Source organism: Glycine soja, chromosome 14, assembly GCF_004193775.1.
Source record: "Glycine soja cultivar W05 chromosome 14, ASM419377v2, whole genome shotgun sequence".
Lineage (NCBI taxonomy): Eukaryota > Viridiplantae > Streptophyta > Magnoliopsida > Fabales > Fabaceae > Glycine > Glycine soja.
The window spans coordinates 37,612,234-37,628,028 of NC_041015.1; the positions used below are offsets into that span (position 1 = coordinate 37,612,234).

At 39.6% G+C, this 15,795-nt stretch overlaps 1 non-coding gene and 1 pseudogene across 1 annotated transcript; one reads left to right on the forward strand and one right to left on the reverse strand.

The window, feature by feature from the left end:
• LOC114383471 overlaps positions 1–15,795 on the forward strand; it is a 55,252-nt pseudogene that overhangs the window by 3,619 nt on the left and 35,838 nt on the right.
• On the reverse strand, positions 13,707–13,813 carry LOC114385596. The gene has a single exon (XR_003660963.1). It is a non-coding gene; the product is annotated as a small nucleolar RNA R71 (small nucleolar RNA).

A 15,795-nucleotide genomic window follows, 5' to 3' on the forward strand; every position in this document is an offset into this window, starting at 1 on the left:
TTACAACAATTCTGGTAATCGATTACTAGAGAGTAAAAACTCTTTGGTAACTTGTTTTGTGAAAAATCCATGTCCTACTCAGTTTTGAAAAATCTTTTTATACTATATTGATTAAGTCTTCTCTTGATTCTTGAATCTTGTAGTTCTTGAATCTTGATTCTTGAATTCAACTTTCCTCTTGAATCTTGAACTGTTCTTTCAAACTTTTCCCTCTTGAGTCTTGAATTGTTCTTGATTCCTTCTTGAACATCCTGAACTATTCTTTGATTGACCTTGGAGATTTTTTTCATCACCTTTGTCATTATCTTTTGTTATCATCATTGTTATCATCAAAACTTCTTTGAATCCACTGTGTTGATTCACCATGAAGCTTTGCTTTCTACAAAGCCTAGGCTAAATTAGGCTAAACTTCATAAGCTGCTTGAGCTAAGTCTAGTCTTACAAGAGGGATCTGCAGACGAAACTCAGTTTAAGTTAGTCTAAACCTAAGAGGGCCGTCTAAATTGGGCCTAGATCCAACAAGAGCGATCTGAGGATGAAGCTTAGGATTGATCGGTCTGATGAGGGATCCGAGGTTTAGTAATTTAGGCTACAACATATAACACACGAGAAATTGATTAGAGAAATATATTGAGACACACAATTTCGTGCTCCTTCTCTCCCTCTCCCTCCACTCATCTTCTCCTTCCTTCAAGCTCTTATCCATGGCTTCCTATGGTGGTGAGCTTCTTCTTGACTCATCTTCTGCTTGAAGTGGCATCTCCAATCATCTTTCTTCTTCTTATCACTTGCCATTAAACTACGAGAAGCAAAAGACTCATTGATGAAGAAGATCCAGGCCTACAAGCTCCACATGGAAGTTACATCATGCTGTATCAAGAGCATCTTCGTCTAGGTGATGTTCTTTTGCTTCCTCTATCTTTTTGTTCGGTCAATTCACTTCAATTTCTTATTCTTCATCTTATTCTCCATGTATAGCCTCCACTGTCTAGTGGTTTGGTGCTGTTTAGAGTAGATTAAAAAAAACGATTAAATCTTAGATCTACACTTGTTATTGCATTTCTATGGTTCAAATTTTATAGATCTATTCTTGAATCATGTTTTTGTGTTGATTTTAGGTTCTATCATTTTTTCAGTCATAATATTCTTGTGCTGAACCTTTAGATCTAAATTTTCTTCCACAATATTTGATTTGAGAAAAAAACACAAAAATCTAAGTGTAAATCACTTAATCCATGTTGTCTAAGAGTCATGTTTAGTCATAACAATTGTCACATTATGTTCAAAGTTTGTGTTGAATTTTTATTTTGTTGATTGAATTCTAGATACATTTGTTCATGTATTCTTGTCATTATTAGCCTATCTTTTGAATTTTGAGTCTAAGTCATGCATGTTATTTAATTCATAACATGTTCTAAATCAATTCCTAGAAGTAGTCTTCTTGTTCAACTGTGTTTTGCTTTCTAAGTTTCCTATATGATGCCTATGAAGAAATTGAGTTGTGGTGCTGAGTTGTGGCTGTATTTGTGAATCAAAATAAGCCTTAAGCTCTCTTGAATTGTGTTATTCAATACATTTGAGCATAAGAAAACACAAATTGTAATTATCCAAGCCTTACGCAACATAAACACTGCTCTTGATTTCTACGTTGAAATCGCTGGTGCTGGCAGCTTGAACATACGAACTTGTAAAAATTAGTGAGAATTGGTCACTGCGAATTTTGAGCTAAAATATTTACTTAATTTTCTAGATATCTTGAAATAAATTATAAAAAAAGAACTAAGTGATTTGGATAAAGGAAAAAAATACGAAAAATCATACAATTTGAAAGGAAAATCAGTGTCCAGGAAAAAAAAGTGAAAGGGAAGTGTGCTTGTTGTTTTGGCTCGAAATTTGTTCTGTAATTTCTACCTTTTTTATACAAATCATAGTTCTGAAATTTCAATTGAAAATTAGTGTGAAAAAAGTGCCAAAACTATAGGTTTCTTGAGTCTTATTTTTTTTAGTTTTTTTTACTCTACTCTAGAGCCATTCTAGGTTTCTCTTTGAGTCCTAGCTTGCTTTCCATTGCTTTAATTGTTGAATAATCCTTGAAAATGTCTTGTTAAAACTCTATTGGTTTAGCTTTCATTTCATTTTTTTTTGTCTTTGGTTATTGCTTGCCTCTTTGTTTCTTTGTTTGTGAGTTGCCATATAGGGAATTGTAAAGGAGGATTAGTGTCATCCCTTGAAGAATTTGAGTCAAGAAGCAAGGGGCCAACCACCATAAGAGCTATTGGACTAAGAAGAAATCCAAATTGAGTGAATCGCCAAATAAAGAACAACCACCAAAATTGAGGACCTTTTTGTAATTTAGTAATTGACAATTTACTTACTTTTTTTGCTTCCAAATTTTGTAACAAAAAGGCCTTTCATTGGAAGTAAGTTGGGAGCCTCCAATAGGTCACCCTACTTCCATTTGTGCGTAATAATTTTAGGAAATTTTCCCTTAGGATAGTGAGTGTTTTGTTGGGAACCTTAAATGAGGCCATCCAAACACTCTTAGGATCTGCCTAGTTTGCATTTCTTGCACTTTTTAATTTCTTGGTTACATTCATAGCTTATCTTCTTTACTAGTCACCACTAGTTTGTCTCGTTATTGCATAATACTTTCTTCTGGCTTATCCGCTTATCTTGAGTTCTTTTGAACCCTAGCTTTTACCTTTTTTCAAACCCCCAACAAGAAAGAACCACAACTTAGGAACCAACATGAATCATCATTCATCTAGTGTTAATGGTGAGGGTACTAGTCATAAGGATCCTTTATCTAGAATCTTAGATAAGTTGAGTTCCCTCAAATTATGGAAAGAAAAATTAGAAAGAAAAGAAAAGAAAAAGAGAGGGTAAAAATAAATCAAGATGAGAGGGAACAAATAAGGGAAGAAGAAAGAAGGAAAATACTAAAAGAGTTAAGAAAAGAAAAACATGCCTCCTATAGTAGTCATAACTCTTGCAAGAGCCTAAGTGAAGAACTTTGTGACTATTGTGAAGGAAGGCATAGGTCACATCTTAGACCTCACTCCCATAGGAGAGAAAATGAAAGAAAGTCTCAAGAGGCTAACATTAACCTCCCATACTTCCATGGGAAGGACAATGTAGAGGCTTACTTAGATTGGGAAATAAGGGTAGAGCAAAAACTTAAAAGAAAGTCTACTTGAAAATCTTATGGCTCTCACTCTTATCCAAAGAAAGACCATGGTCTAGGCATCTTAGGGGTAGCACCTTCTAAGCCCAAAGATGATAAGGGAAAGACAATAGAAAAGCAATCCCCTAAGGCTAGTATGCAAGAGAAGACTAGCTCTATAAAGTTCTTTAAATGTCTTGGAAGAGGACACATTATTTCTCAATGCCCCACCAAGAAAACCATGATTATGAGGGACCAAGACATTGATAGTAGCCAAGATGAGGCTACTACGTCACCTTCCTCTGGTGAAAGTGAAGAAGCAAAAGGGGAAGAATCTAGTGAAGAAATCTACCCCCAAGAAGAAAGACAACCATTAATGGTTAAGGAGGAGTGTAAGGAGGTAAATGTCTCCTCCAAGAGGTTAGCTAAGAAGGAAAGTCACTTTACAATAAAGACAAACATTAAAGAAACTTCCCCCCTTAGACAACCTCCACATTTTCTCCTTTGTAAAAAGACACTTGTTAACATTGCCACACCTCTTGGGCTTGAGTTTATTCCATAAATAAAGGAGTTGTTGGATAAGGGTTTAGTTCGTAAGAGCTTAAATCCTTGTGCTTTGTTGGTGCCCAAAATAGGTATTATTAGACACCAAATCCCTAAAATAGGTGGTATGATGAATGTTTTGAGTGGTGCAACCCTCTTTTGTAAAATCACTCATGCACCCAACATCTTCATGATTTGTGTACATGGGGACTCATTAGGTAGGTTTGTTCTTACTTTTAGTTTCAATACAAACTTAGGTACTCATATGGGACACCTTAGGTTTATCATACTTTTTGGTGGGAATAATCAACATGAAAATATAGAAAAAGGTATGTTTTATTGCATTGCTTTTTTAAATTTTTTAAATAGTGATCAAGGGGTTCCCATGAACCCTAAGAGAATAAAGGTCATTCCTGAGTGGCCCACTCCACCAACTATAAGAAAAATTTGGGGCTTCCATGACTTAACAAACTTTTACAAAAGGTTTGTCTCATATTTTTCTATACTTGTAGCACCACTCATTGAGTTGGTGAGGAACCATGCTCCTTCATGGGAAGATGCCCAGGAAATGGGTTTTCAGACCTTATCTTACTTCATCATACCAAACACCACTAATACATATGTTTTTGTTCTTTTTACAGGTGTTGGGGAAAAAAGCCCAGAGTTTCAAGAACCTCGGGATTTGACGTCAAATTTGATGCAATCCTACCACTAAGTATGAGCCTTAGGGTAGATTTCGGACCCATGGGCTTAGTATAAATAGAGGTCATGGGTGTACATTTTTTTCAACTTTGATCATTTGAATATTAAACCTCAGATCTCAAAGCTCATTTAGAGCACAAAATTTCGTGCTCATCTCTCCCTCTCCCTTCATTCGTCTCCTTCTTCCTCCAAGCTCTTATCCATGGCCTCCTATGGTGGTGAGCTTCTTCTAGACTCATCTTCTCCTTGAAGTGGCGTCTCCTCTCTCTCTTCCTTTCTCCATTCCGCTGCCATTCATCTTCCAAGAAGCAAAGTAATCCATTGATGAAGAAGATCCTAGGCCTACAAGCTCCAATGGAGCTTGCATCATGTGGTATCAGAGCATCTTCATCTAGGTGTTGAGGACAAAAGCCCAGAGTTTCAAGAACCTCGGGATTTGAGGTCAAATACTTTTCAAGGGGGAGGGAATGATGCAATCCTACCCCGCAAGGGCATTGGATAGAAAGCTCCAAGTAGATTGGGGCAGAGATGCAAGAGAAGGCCCTAGGGTTCTTATTAGCCTTAGGGTAGATTTCGGGCCCATGGGCTAAGTATGAACCCACTTATCTTTGTAAATATTAGATTAAGGTTTCATTATTTTTGGGCCTTGTATTTAGGGCTCCATAATGTAGGTAGGGTACCCTAGAAATATAGGATTTTTCAGCCCTTGTATTTTAGGGCACCTAGACAAGTTTTTGTATTAGGGGTAGTTTTGTAATTTCACATGCACTAAGTGGATATTTGATGTGTGTGGTTGGAAATAAATTTAATTGAATTGGTAGAAGCCCAATCCAATTAAATTTTAGATGGGGAGATGAGCATTTGCTTACTACACCCCATTGCCACATCATATAGTCACACTTTGTGCATGTCCTTCATGCTTTTCATGCTTCATGACACCTAAGCACACTTAGTGGAGAATCTTGGAATTGATCTTGGATTAGTGGGCTGAACCATAACTAAAATTCACTAATCATAGTTAGTGAAATTTTGGCTCCAAAGTTTGGCTCCACAAATTCCATTTCAAATTCAAGTGAAATTTGAATTTCCCTCCAATTTTGTGTGACACTTAGGCTATAAATAGAGGTCATGTGTGTGCATTTTTTTCAACTTTGATCATTTGAATATTAAACTTCAGATCTCAAAGCTCATTTAGAGCACAAAAATTCGTGCTCTTCTCTCCCTCTCCCTTCATTCATCTCCTTCTTCCTCCAAGCTCTTATCCATGGCCTCCTATGGTGGTGAGCTTCTTCTAGACTCATCTTCTCCTTGAAGTGGTGTCTCCTCTCTCTCTTCCTTTCTCCATTCCGCTGCCATTCATCTTTCAAGAAGCAAAGGAATCCATTGATGAAGAAGATCCTAGGCCTACAAGCTCCAATGGAGCTTGCATCAAAATCCTTTTCAAGGGGGAGGGAATGATGCAATCCTACCTTGCAAGGGCATTGGATAGAAGACTCCAAGAAGATTGGGCCAGAGATGCAAGAGAAGGCCTTAGGGTTCTCATGAGCCTTAGGGTAGATTTTGGGAACATGGGCTAAGTATGAGCCCACTTATCTTTGTACATATTAGATTAAGGTTTCATTATTTTTGGGCCTTGTATTTAGGGCTCCATAATATAGGTACGGTACCCTAGAAATGTAGGATTTTTCAGCCCTTGTATTTTAGGGCACCGAGACTAGTATTTTGTATCAGGGGTAGTTTTGTAATTTCACATGCATTAAGTGCATTAAGATTGGGCCAGAGATGCAAGAGAAGGCCTTAGGGTTCTCATGAGCCTTAGGGTAGATTTTGGGAACATGGGCTAAGTATGAGCCCACTTATCTTTGTACATATTAGATTAAGGTTTCATTATTTTTGGGCCTTGTATTTAGGGCTCCATAATATAGGTACGGTACCCTAGAAATGTAGGATTTTTCAGCCCTTGTATTTTAGGGCACCGAGACTAGTATTTTGTATCAGGGGTAGTTTTGTAATTTCACATGCATTAAGTGAATGTGAATATTTGATGTGTGTGGTTGGAAATAAATTTAATTCAATTGGGAGAAGCCCAATCCAATTAAATTTTAGAGGGGGAGGTGACACCTAAGCACAGTTGTCAAACCCTAATTTCGTCCGGGGATTATTATTTGATGATATACAACCTTTGATTGGCCGCTTCGAGATACTTGGCGCCCTTTGTTGCACAATATGTGAAGTCCCGAGACGTGCCGAGAATCAAAAGGAAGCAGGCTTACGCGATTCGTGAAAATTCCGTAATGTGACAGAAATCGAAAAGAGGTGTTTTGCGCAATCCATGAGTTTCCGTAACTTCTTCGAAAGCTAAAAAAGAGTAAATACATAATCCGTAAGGATTTGTAACCTTGCGGAAGGGAAATAAGTATCGTTACGAAATTCGTAAAGTTTCGTAACGTTACGAAAAAAGAATTACCAAAAAAATAGAAAGGGGTGCATTTAGTAAAAAGGGGGGTACAAATAGTAATCAGACCCACTTAGGCCTTCCAGATCCTTCCTCCAAAAGGCTGTTGCTTCTGGAGGAAGCAACCTTGCTCGCCTGGGCGAGCTGGGTGGCAAGCTCCTCCCCTATTTTGCTATAAATAAGGGGAGGAGTGAAGAAGAAAGGGGTTCAACCTTCTTGGCACTTCTCTCTCTCTTGAAATTGCTGAGGAAAATTATTTCCGTGAAGAAAATCTAAGCCGAGGTGCTTCCGTAACGTTTCCGTGAGTAATTACGAGAAGATTCTCGACCGTTCTCCAACATTCATCGTTCGTTCTTCGTTTTTCTTCAGTCTTCAACGGGTAAGTACCTCAAACCGAGCTTTTCAATTCATTCTATGTACCTGTGGTGGTTCACATTTTGTTTTATGTATTTTTATTCTCGTTTTCATTTGCTTTTTATACCCCCTTTTGACGTGCTTAAGCCATTTCTCGCTTAATCTAAAAATAAAATAAATTTCCACCGATCGTTTGAATTGTATCATCCGTTAATTTCGGTTAAAATGAATTCCGACCGTTCGGTCGTGCCATAACCACGTTGGAAATCAAAAAAGAGGTAAAATAATAATATAATAATCAAAAAATACCTTTTAGTAAAGTAAAGCGAAAAATCAATCGGACGTTTTCGCTTTGGGATTTCTCATTCTTAATTGAATTGACTAATAACTAAAGTGAAACTAAGGCTAAAATCAATTCGCCTAGTCAAGCTCGTCCACAAAAATAGGGTTTTGAGAATTTATTATTTCAATTTCTTACAAGTAAAATGGATCATTTTTAAGGTCCAACGCCTTAAAATGATCACCCTTCAAGTAAAAAGAATCACTTGATTCACGCATAATAAAGAACTACGTAGGTCTGACTTCCTCTTCGATGGAGGGTACGTAGGAGCAAGAGCCCCGCTTTTGTCGACCTCAAAAAATAAAAAGAAATAAAGTTAAGGTAACACAATTTCCACAATTCTAAAAAATAGGCTGTTGTCCTTTGAGACAAACGTGAGAGGTGCTAATACCTTCCTCAAGCGTAAATACAACTCCCGAACTTAGAATTTTCATTTTGACTAGTTTCCTTCAGTTTTTTCGACATTTTCCACAAATAAACGTTGGTGGAGACTCCGCGCATCTTTCCTCCTTTGGAAAGCGCACCCGTGAGCCTCGCCCTCGCTCGCCCGCAAAGGGCACGTTGCGACAGTTGGCGACTCCACTGGGGAATTTTTGTGAGTTAGGCCTATTCTAAGGAATTGTGGATTTGTGAAACTTCGTGTGTGCGTTTGTTGAACTGTGTAAAATGTAAATAATTTTTGTATATTTCGCATTCTTTACACTGCATTCTAAGCACCCACGGGTTTGAGTAAAAAAAGGGCCCTACACCCGGGTTCATAGGAATTTAAGGAGTGGAGGTGAATCTATCATCATGCTAGGTCTCCGACTTGCTTGATAATAGTGAAACCTCGTCTAGAGCTTTCTCTCTTTATAATGTGTTGTCGCTGGTATTCCATACTGCCACAATATTATTATCTTGAGTGATAATACCTCTAGAGAACGGCCGTGTGAGTTACAAATTGTCGGGAAGTAATTATTAGAGACCCCTAGATATTGTCCTATAGGATCCCAAATAGGGGCAAAGAGCAAACATGCTCCTGTGCCGTTCTTTCTCATGTATTTTTGTTTTATAGTTTTCGCTAGTAATGTTTGGTTTCTTTAGAGTAATACGTGAACCTTTTTAATGCTACATTGAGGCGCCATCATGCCCAAAACGTAGCATTAAAATTGGGTCTCTGCGGTCTCGTATGTATGAATTACCCCTTTTTCTTGTTTTCTTTCCGTTTCATGCATATGCATTGTATCATTCATGTTGGAGTCTTGATCCACCCATTTTTTAGGTAAATGATGGGGACAAATCAAAACGGCAAAAGGTTTTATCAAGTCAAGGTTAAAAGTCTAGATGTCGCTAGCCTCAAGGAATTAGGACGATTGATGAGACCTCTCCAAAGGCAAGCCTTCCGCAAAGTGTATGGGAAGATTCTAGATTTGGCCGCAGCGGAGGTATTTACGGAAGCTGTCATATCCCTCGCCCAATATTATGACCAGCCGTTGAGGTGTTTCACGTTTGGGGACTTCCAAATGGTACCAACTATTGAAGAGCTTGAGGAAATATTAGGATGCCCTCTTGGGGGGAGAAAACCGTATCTTTTCTCCGGCTTTCTTCCTTCCTTGAGCAAGATTGCGGCTGTGGTTGGTGATTCAGCAAAGGAGTTGGATCGCACAAAGCAAACTCGAAACGGCGTAGTGGGCTTGCCTTGGAAATACTTGGAAGGTAAGGCAAGGGATATGGCGAGCCAAGAGAAGTGGGGTCCGTTTGCAGATATTTTAGCTTTGCTGATTTTTGGGGTTGTCCTCTTCCCGAACGTCGACGGTTTGGTAGACTTAGCTGCCATTGATGCTTTCCTCGCATATCACCATAGCAAGGAAAGTCCAGTGGTGGCTATCTTGGCAGATTTGTTTGACACCTTTGACCGGAGGTGTGAGAAAAACAGTGCATGGATTGTCTGTTGTTTACCCGCTCTCTGTGTGTGGTTGATTTCACACCTATTCCAACAAGACACGAGACACCCGTGTCCGCTTCAAAGCTATTGCTCATGCGCCGAAAAAGGAAGAGTCGATTGGGACCAACATTTGGCTGGGATAGGGGGCAGCGCGATCAATTGGTTTCCTCGTTGGAAGGAAGGCAAGGAAGGAGTTCTTTTCTCGTGTGGGGACTACCCTAATATTCCATTGATAAGGACTAGGGGTGTATTAATTATAATCCCGCACTCGCCATAAGACAACTAGGGTACCCCATGAGGGGAGCGCCAACCGAAGAAAGTCTTTCACCTTTCCTTGTGAGGAATCTAGGCGCACAAAGTCTCAAGGCGATACAAAGAGTCCACAAGGCGTGGAGAAGTCCGTTGAGGAAAGACAAGGAGCTTAGGGGCATCCGTAATGGCATCATCGGAGGTTATCATGGATGGCTAAGAATTCACACGCGGGGGCTAGATTGGCTCTCCAAGTTGAAAGTTATCGATGAGGAGGACTTTGAAGCTCCGGAGGAAGATGAAGAAGTCCGAGCTCTAAAATTAGAGTTAGGGAAGGCAAGACTCGCCAAGGAGAAGTTCAAATCAGCTGCTACACACATCCGGAAGGAGTGCACCGAGTTACAAGAGGAAAACGCGGCCACTGCAAAAGCCCTTGAACAAGAAACCAAAAGGGCCCGCAAGGAGGAATATGGCCGAGAGAAATTCCGAGGAGCATTGTGGGGTAGCAACAATGAGCTCAAGCTCCGAAGAGAGGAGAGAGATCGGTCACGGGTGCATGGCATGATCTTAAAATAAGAGTTAGTTGCTTGCGCGAGGTCCAAAAGAGGTTTGGCTCAACACTTAGAAGCCACGGAGCAAAGCATTCTAGCTATCATAGGGCAATACAAGGAAGAGTTGAACCAGTCTGTGGCCCATGAACAAAAGCTAGTGGAGGATTTTGCACAAGTGTACGCCGAAAAAGAAGCAAGAGGGAGGGTGATTGATGCATTGCATCAAGAAGCGACTATGTGGATGGATAGGTTCACCTTGACCTTGAATGGAAGTCAAGACCTCGCGCATCTATTAGCCAAAGCAAAAGCCTTGGCCGAAGTGTGTATGGCCCCCAAGGAGATTCATGGGCTAATCAATTACTGTCAACACATGATAGATTTGATGGCCCATATAATTAGGAATCGTTAGGTTCTCTTGTAACACCTTTGTATAATCTTGGCTAGATGAAAGCTTTGTTCTTTTTATAAAATGAGAAGTTCTGGACTCATTACGTTATCTAAAAACCATGGGGTGGATCCAAGTGCTCCGATCATCCATTTGCATACTCATGTTTTGGTGGCATACTCACCGTTGTTTATTTCTTTAGGAATTTCATCATAACTAAGAAAACACCAAGGCACCCCTATAACACTCGATCCACAAAAAAGGATAATGAAGAGGGCGTGCAGGAACAGATGAAGGCCGATCTATCAGCCTTAAAAGATCAAATGGCTTCCATCTCGGAGGTCATGTTAAAACTCCAGAAAACCATAGAGGACAAAGCCACGACAACCGCCTCCAGTACGATTAGGGAAGCAGAGCCGGTTGATGTGCCATCATTTTCTTCTATTTTCTAAACCCTTTTTGCACCATTTTAATTATTGATTGGTCTTAATTGTCAATTAATTAGGCAGTTTTATTATTTGGGCTCATTTAGCTAATTTGATGTTTTTAATCTAATTTCAGGAATTAATGAAACATTGGGCTTAATCCGGATTTTGGTTGTGGACTTGAAGAGGGCAAATAAAGCAGCGCTTACCTTAGTTAATTTCTAATTAGGAAATTTCGCAATTTTATTTTATGTTGTTCAGTGTTTATTTCGTTTTGGGCCAGAGTATTGTAATAGGGCCCAGTGACTTTGAGTGACTCTTTTTAAATAGCTGCCTTGGGATTCGTGCAGGGAATTCTATTCTGCTATGCTATTTTCATTATTCAGAGCTTTGGTTTTAGGTTTTCACGTTTTTCTGTGCCCTTGTTACAGTTTTCGTTCTTAATGCAAATTTCCGTTTTCTGCTTCTAATTACGAGTTCATTCTTGCTTCTTCTTCTACTTTCATTTACGTTTCTGTTCATTTACGTTCTTGTTCATTTACGTTTCTGCTTCATGTTTCATTTGCATTTTCTGTTTGAATCCATGGAAGGCTAGATTTTCTGGTGTTGTTTCCTTTTGAGGACGAAGCCCAACTCTCTTTGAGGTTTCGTTTGTAATGTGGTTTCCTAGCAGTTTTCCCTTCACCAGTTATCCCAATTTCGTGAATATTAATCAGTGCACGCTTCGTGTTCGATTAATTGCCTCTGAGCCTAACTTGTGTTCATGCTTAATGGACGAAGGGCTAACTGGTGTATGTGGTGCCTAATCACGTATTGAAAACCCTAAGTTGATTTTTGCTTAGTAAATTGAAATAGGGTTGGATTAAGTGGTTGACTGTTAGGGACGAATTCTCCATAACCCACGATAAGAGAGTGGCTTCTGAATAAGAGGAAACAACCCGTTTTTAGTATTAGTAGTTTCGTATTCCATTTTATTTGTTCTGCTCTTTAATTACCAAACAACCAAACCCCCCCCCCCCCCATCGTTACTGTTACTGCAAGTATATTATGAACATTTGGCTTGCCACTGCTCGTTGGGAAACGACCTAGGATCACTTCCTAGTTACTGCATTTTCATGTTTATTTGATTCGGGTACGGCCTCGACCAAATTTGGCGCCGTTGCCGGGGAGCAGTGTCCAAAGGTTCATAATAGCTAGCTAGTGTTGTGTGTTTAATCCTTTCGTGTTTTATGTTTAATTGTTAGTATTGTGTTAGTATGTGTGTTAGTGTTGATTAGTGTCCTGGTATTTTGTTTAATGTGTGTTCTGTTTCAGTTTTACCATTAAGCGTTTCCCCTGTTTCAGTCTTGGGTGTTTTGCTGTGAAGATTGTGCTTGAAAACAGAGTAGTAGTAGAAATCAGCTTGCGGAAAAACAGAGTAGTAGTAGAAATCAATTAGAGACGGATTTTAGCGACCACCCATGCTGAATTAATTGGGATTTTTTGTTTTAGTAGCTAGGGTTGTTATTTTTGGCTGAATTTTTTTGTGGTAACTTCTTTTAATCCATATTTTGTGGGAAAAATAGCTAGAGCCTTTAGTTTGGTCAGATTTGAAAGTTCCAAAAAACTAGCAAATTTTGTGTTTGTCAAAACTTCAAACGGCCATAACTTTTGCTCCGGTTATTAGAATCGCAATTATTATATATGCATTTGGGGTAGAAAAACATTTCCTACGCCGTGGAAGTCAGCTATAGGCCGGATGAGGTCTCCATCGTCCAAAAAAAGCGATTCTGTCAAAAGTTTTTTATTTTTCAAGTTTTATTCACTTATTTTTCTTAACCTACCAATTTTAGCTTTCATAGTTAGACTTTGAATTTTTGTCTAAAAGTTTTTGTGCTATCTTCTCATCATTTTATAAGGTTGCTCACAAAATTTCAAGTCATTTGGATATCATTTGAGGGTAGTTGTAGTTCAAACCTACACCTTTATTTACATGACAAGGCAACTAGTTATGTGCATGCTGAATGTAGTGTATGACTAGAGGCAATCCATCTGACTTACAACCCTTTGATCCTGAGATAGATAGGACATTTCATAGATTAGTTAGGCATCATTTTATACCTTTTGATGATTCTGAGCATTCCATAACTGGTGAATCTGTGCATTCTGTTATTGGTGATTTTGAACATCCTGATCTTGAGCATTATAATTTTGAGCATTCTGATTCTGAGCATTCTGATTTTGCACATTCTGAGAACATGGCACAACCTCCACCTCGTGAGAGGACTCTAAGGGAAATGGCTGCACCTGATTTCACCTATGAAAGCTTGTGCATCCAATACCCTGATGAGGATGTCCCATATGTTCTTAAGACTGGACTGATTCATTTGCTTCCAAAGTTTCATGGCCTTGCAGGTGAAGACCCACACTAACATTTGAAAGAATTTCACATTGTCTGCTCCACCATGAAACCCCCAGATGTCCAAGAGGATCACATATTTCTGAAGGCTTTTCCTCATTCATTAGAGGGAGTGGCAAAGGACTGGCTGTATTACCTTGCTCCAAGGTCCATCACGAGCTGGGATGACCTTAAGAGAGTATTCTTAGAAAATTTTTTCCCTGCTTCCAGGACCACAACCATCAGGAAGGATATCTCAGGTATTAGACAACTCAGTGGAGAGAGCCTGAATGAGTACTGGGAGAGATTTAAGAAACTATGTGCCAGTTGCCCCCACCATCAGATTTCAGAACAGCTTATTCTCCAATATTTTTATGAAGGACTCAGTAATATGGAGAGAAGTATGATAGATGCTGCCAGTGGTGGAGCCCTTGGAGACATGACTCCTGCTGAAGCCAGAAATTTAATCGAGAAGATGGCCTCCAACTCCCAGCAGTTTAGTGCACAGAAATGATGCCATAGTCATTAGAGGAGTGCATGAGGTAGCTACAAACCCATCTGCATCATCTGAAACTAAGAAGCTTGAAGGCAAACTGGATGCGTTGGTCAACTTGGTAACCCAGCTGGCCTTGAATCAAAATCTGTACCTGTCGCAAGGGTTTGTGGTTTGTGCTCCTCTGCTGACCACCATACAGACCTTTGCCCTTCCATGCAGCAACCTGGAGCAATTGAGCAGCCTGAAGCTTATGCTGCAAATATTTACAATAGACCTCCTCAACCTCAGCAGCAAAATCAACCACAGCAGAGCAATTATGACCTTTCCAGCAACAGATACAACCCTGGATGGAGGAATCACCCTAACCTCAGATGGTCCAGCCCTCAGCAACAACAACAGCAGCCTGCTCCTTCCTTCCAAAATGTGTTGGCCCAAGCAGACCATACATTCCTCCACCAATCCAACAACAGCAACAACCCCAGAAACAACCAACAGTTGAGGCCCCTCCACAACCTTCCCTCGAAGAACTTGTGAGGCAAATGACTATGCAGAACATGCAGTTTTAGCAAGAGACCAGAGCCTCCATTCAGAGCTTAACCAATCAGATGGGACAATTAGCTACCAATTGAATCAACAACAGTCCCAGAATTCTGACAAGCTGCCTTCTCAAGCTGTCCAAAATCCCAAAAATGTCAATGCCATTTCATTGAGGTCGGGAAAGTAGTGTCAAGGACCTCAACCCGTAGCACCTTCCTCATCTGCAAATGAACCTGCCAAACTTCACTCTATTCCAGAAAAAGGTGATGACAAAAATCTACCTAACAATTTCTGTGCAGGTGAATCTTCTTCCACAGGTAATTCTGATTTGCAGAAGCAGCACATTCCCCCTCTTCCATTCCCTCCAAGAGCAGTTTCCAACAAAAAAATGGAAGAGGCAGAGAAAGAGATCTTGGAAACATTTAGAAAAGTAGAGGTAAACATACCTCTGTTGGATGCAATAAAGCAAATTCCAAGATATGCCAAATTCTTGAAGGAGCTGTGCACTAATAAGCGGAAGCTTAAAGGAAGTGAACAAATTAGCATGGGCAGAAATGTCTCCGCATTGATTGGTAAATCTGTTCCTCAAATTCCTGAAAAATGCAAAGATCCAGGTACATTCACATACCTTGTATTATAGGGAATAGTAAGTTTGACAATGCCATGCTAGATTTAGGAGCCTCTGTTAGTGTTATGCCTCTGTCGATTTTTAATTCTCTATCTCTAGGTCCCTTGCAGTCCACTGATGTGGTAATTCATTTAGCTAATAGAAGTGTTGCCTATCCTGTTGGTTTCATAGAAGATGTCTTAGTTAGAGTTGGTGAACTGATTTTCCCTGTTGATTTTTATATCTTGAATATGGAAGATGGATTTTCTCAAGGATCAGTTCCCATCATTCTAGGCAGACCCTTTATGAAAACTGCTAGAACTAAGATAGATGCTTATGCAGGCACACTGTCCATGGAGTTTGGTGATATAACTGTTGATTTTAATATTTGGATGCTATGAAATACCCATCTGAAGATCTTTCTGTATTTCGTGCTGAAATAATTGACCATGTTGTTGATGAATACATGACTGATCTTTATTCTAATCTGCATGCCTCTCACTCTTCATGCATTGAGTCTGAAATTGTACTTGATCATATGTCTGAATTTGATGCTGAGAGTGAATCTGAGAGTGATATTGATTGCATGCCTGGTGGTGGTGTTTTACCTCTTGAGATTGATTTTATAGAGTCAGATAGGACTAACCATGTTTCAGGAAGTACACATACCTCTAACTTTCTTTATGA